Raw genomic sequence first — 5,129 nt, forward strand, 5'->3', positions numbered from 1 at the left:
AAATTTCAACGGACTGGGAACGTGACGGATGAACGTGCTGGAAAGGTAGGGCGACCGCGTACGGCAACCAGAGAGGGCAACGCGCAGCTAGTGCAGCAGGTGATCCAACAGCGGCCTCGGGTTTCCGTTCGCCGTGTCGCAGCTGCGGTCCAAATGACGCCAACGCCCACGTATCGTCTCATGCGCCAGAGTTTACACCTCTATCCATACAAAATTAAACGCGGCAACCCCTCAGCGCCGCTACCATTGCTGCACGAGAGACATTCACTAACGATATAGTGCACAGGATTGATGACGGCAATATGCATGTGGGCAGCATTTGGTTTACTGACGAAGCTTATTTTTACCTGGACAGCTTCGTCAATAAACAGAACTGGCGCATATGGGGAACCGAAAAGCCCCATGTTGCAGTCCCATCGTCCCTGCATCCTCAAAAAGTACTGGTCTGGGCCGCCATTTCTTCCAAAGGAATCATTGGCCCATTTTTCACATCCGAAACGATTACTGCATCACGCTATCTGGACATTCTTCGTGAATTTGTGGCGGTACAAACTGCCTTAGACGACACTGCGAACACCTCGTGGTTTATGCAAGATGGTGCCCGGCCACATCGCACGGCCGACGTCTTTAATTTCCTGAATGAATATTTCGATGATCGTGTGATTGCTTTGGGCTATCCAAAACATACAGGAGGCGGCGTGGATTGGCCTCCCTATTCGCCAGACATGAACCCCTGTGACTTCTTTCTGTGGGGACACTTGAAAGACCAGGTGTACCGCCAGAACCCAGAAACAATTGAACAGCTGAAGCAGTACATCTCATCTGCATGTGAAGCCATTCCGCCAGACACGTTGTCAAAGGTTTCGGGTAATTTCATTCAGAGACTACGCCATATTATTGCTACGCATGGTGGATATGTGGAAAATATCGTACTATAGAGTTTCCCAGACCGCAGCGCCATCTGTTGTTGAAAATTGTAACTACTGAAATTTCGAAAGTTTGTCTGCCTGAAAATGTACTGTTGTCCCAAGCATATTGCAACAAACGGTGTATTTCTATCGCTGCTCGTTTAGTTTTTATTGCCGTTTCAAATATACCGGTCATTTTTGAAACACCCTGTAAATTCACTGTAGCTCCATTCATTGACATATGGTCATGACACATTACAGATACGTAGAAAAACTCATAAAGTTTTGTTCGGCTGAAGCCGCACTTCAGGTTTCTGTTGCCAGAGCGCTCGAGAGCGCAGTGAGACAAAATGGCGACAGGAGCCGAGAAAGCGTATGTCGTGCTTGAAATGCACTCACATCAGTCAGTCATAACAGTGCTACGACACTTCAGGACGAAGTTCAACAAAGATCCACCAACTGCTATCTCCACTCGGCGATGGTATGCGCAGTTTAAAGCTTCTGGATGTCTCTATAAGGGGAAATCAACGGGTCGGCCTGCAGTGAGCGAAGAAACGGTTGAACGCGTGCGGGCAAGTTTCACGCGTAGCCCTCGGAAGTCGACGAATAAAGCAAGCAGGGAGCTAAACGTACCACAGCCGACGGTTTGGAAAATCTCACGGAAAAGGCTAAAGCAGAAGCCTTACCATTTACAATTGCTACAAGCCCTGACACCCGATGACAAAGTCAAACGCTTTGAATTTTCGGCGCGGTTGCAACAGCTCATGGAAGAGGATGCGTTCAGTGCGAAACTTGTTTTCAGTGATGAAGCAACATTTTTTCTTAATGGTGAAGTGAAAAGACACAATGTGCGAACCTGGGCGGTAGAGAATCCTCACGCATTCGTGCAGCAAATTCGCAATTCACCAAAAGTTAACGTGTTTTGTGCAATCTCACGGTTTAAAGTTTACGGCCTTTTTTTCTTCTGCGAAAAAAACGTTACAGGACACGTGTATCTGGACATGCTGGAAAATTGGCTCATGCCACAACTGGAGACCGACAGCGCCGACTTCATCTTTCAACAGGATGGTGCTCCACCGCACTTCCATCATGATGTTCGGCATTTCTTAAACAGGAGATTGGAAAACCGATGGATCGGTCGTGGTGGAGATCATGATCAGCAATTCATGTCATGGCCTCCACGCTCTCCCAACTTAACCCCATGCAATTTCTTTCTGTGGGGTTATGTGAAAGATTAAGTGTTTAAACCTCCTCTTCCAAGAAACGTGCCAGAACTGCGAGCTCGCATCAACGATGCTTTCGAACATTGATGGGGACATGCTGCGCCAAGTGTGGGAGGAACTTGATTATCGGCTTGATGTCTGCCGAATCACTAAAGGGGGACATATCGAACATTTGTGAATGTCTAAAAAAACTTTTTGAGTTTTTGTATGTGTGTGCAAAGCATTGTGAAAATATCTCAAATAATAAAGTTATTGTAGAGCTGTGAAATCGCCTCAATCATTTGTAATAACCCTGTATATATATATATATATATATATATATATATATATATATATATATATATATATATATATATATATACATATCTGTGTGTGCGTAAATTGGTGTGTGTATATAAAACAGCATGTATGTCTTTATGAAACCCAATTTGGCATACAGACAGAAAACTTTATGCATATCAGCACTGTGGGGACAAAGCGCCAATTGGAGCAGAGATATTGGCAAACCCCTGTTTTCTCAGCCCCTACCATGTAGGCTGAACTTCACAACAGGTGTTGCATTGGTACAGTATTAGGCTGCCCAATCAACAAGCCTTGCAGGTGAGCTTATGTACACATCAGGGGGCAAGAAATGCTTTCCAGCTCCAGAAACGTAGGTTGTCTACACAACAGGCATATCGTGTTGAAATAGTATCAGCCTGCTTTATCGAGTTGTTTAGTATGGCAGGCAATTCTATCACGTTTGAAAACCTGTATTCAAACCCTTGATGTGTAGCTTGCGCTGCACAACACACATGTTGTGGGAGTAGTATTGGCCTGCTTCATCACCCTGTTGTGCATGGGTTCATATGCAGATAGGCATGGCTTGGTTGAGATGGACAGAGGTGGGGATGTATTGAGAGTGTGTGGCAAGAGTACATAGAATGAGAGGCGGGAGTTGGAGTAGATAGGCTGAGAGGGGTAGGAGGTGATACACAGAGAGTGACAGGACAGAAGGGGAAGAGAAAGAGATGCTGGAGGGGATGAATAGGGACATGGGTGTAGATCGAATGGGAGACGGGTAATGGCGGGAAAACAAGGAGAACTGGAGATAGATAACAAGAGGGACAGGAGAAGATGGATGGGGAGAGGTGAGCAGGAGGTTTGGATGGGGAAGTGGGGAACGAGAGAGTTGGGGAGAGGTTGGGTGGAGGAGGTGCAGGAGTCAAGGGCAGAAGGAGCTGCAGAAGGGCCTAGAGGAGATGGCCAGAGGTGAGAGGAAACACAAGATGGTTAGGGAGGTGGTAAGAGGAAGTGGATAAATAGATGGGTGCAGGACGACATGAAAAGAGAGAGGTGAAGGAAGAGATGGAAAGAGGGGGGAAGGAGGTGATGGAAATGGAGAGAAATCTGGACGAGAGGAGGAGACGTTTGCAAGCTACATGTCAAATTTGTACAGCAGTGAAGCCAGCCTGCACTCTCTCTCTCTCTCTCTCTCTCTCTCTCTCTCTCTGTCTCTCTCTCTAATATATAGGTATGTATCTCCATCTAAACACTTGGCTAAATTTCAACCAAATTTGACACCCAAACACAAAACTTCATCAGTATCAACGCTATGAAATTTATAACCTCACAGTGCCAATACAAGTGGAGACATGGGAAACGTGTTTCTCTCAGCACTTACTACATGAGATACCCTGCTCAACAGGTGTGATATGTGGGAACAGTATCCGCCTATTTAGTCGACCTGCATTGCAGTGCAGCCTGCATTTCAGGGGTATCAAACTCTATTTCAGTCCTATACTTAGGCCACCCAGGTGTGTTGTGGCAATATTATCAACCTACTTTACTGACTTACTTTGCCAGTAGTTAGTGAAGTTGGGTATGGCTGATGGAATTTTGTGATGGACAAAGGAGATGGACAGAGAAAATGGGTGCAATGGAGGCTGGATAGGAAGAGAGTGGGGCAGGAGTTGATGGATCAAGAGAGAGGGATGGGGCAGGATTGAATAGACAGAGTGAGGAGGCTGTGCAAAGGCGACAGAGTGAGTTGAGGATGAGAAGGTGGGATGTGTGAAAGTGGAGATGATCCAAGAGTGCAGAGGAAAATACATGTTGGACACTTATGAGAATGAAGCTGGTGATGTGTGGCTAAAGCGTAAAGCAGAGTGTACACCTTGCACAAAGCATAAAGCAGAATATGTAGCTGGGATCTACGACCAAAACCCTGGACATATTTCAATCAAATTTGGCCCAGAGACAGCCGGGCTCAAGAACATCACCATGGTTGTGTTTATTATCTGCTAACTCCAATAAGAGCGGACTTGTGAGTAAAACTGTGTTTCTCCAGCCACTGATGTATAGGTGTATAAGTATCCATACATGATAGGCAGTTTTTGAGTGTATAGTATCAGCCTGCCTTACTACCCCACTTTGAAGTGCAGCCTACACATCAGGGGTAAGAAACAGTTTCTCTACCCAATAAGGAGGCTTACCTGCACGACGGATGTGTTGTGTGGAAATAGCGTCACCCTGCTTTATTGACCTCGTTTCCAGAGGCTCCATGTGCAGATGGTTACATCAGAGCAATTAGATGAGGAAAGAGATGGACTCTGAGAGAGGGGAAGTATGAAGTGGACAGGAAGAAGAGGGAGGGAGGAGGTGATGAACAGAGAGGGGTTGGAGCGGTTGGGTGGAGAGAAGGAGGAGAATATAGACGGAGACGGGAGAATGCATATGGCACAGGTAGTATCTGCATGCCTCATAGGGGCATGGTTCACCAGGTAGGAGATGGAAAGTGAGACAAGGGAAAATGAGCTGGGCAGATAAATTGGAGAGGAGGAAATGGACAGTGAGATGGCAGCGCTGAGGAGATAGACAAAAATTTGGCGAGGTGGAGATGGACATGGGAAGGGAAAGGAGGTAATGTGGAAAGGATGGAGAGGTAATTGGTAGGTGGAAAATAATTGGGAGCAGGAGGATGTGGACAGAGGGGATGAGGATATAGATGGAGGGAGAG

This window comes from Schistocerca nitens, chromosome 10, assembly GCF_023898315.1.
Source record: "Schistocerca nitens isolate TAMUIC-IGC-003100 chromosome 10, iqSchNite1.1, whole genome shotgun sequence".
In the NCBI taxonomy this organism is placed as follows: domain Eukaryota; kingdom Metazoa; phylum Arthropoda; class Insecta; order Orthoptera; family Acrididae; genus Schistocerca; species Schistocerca nitens.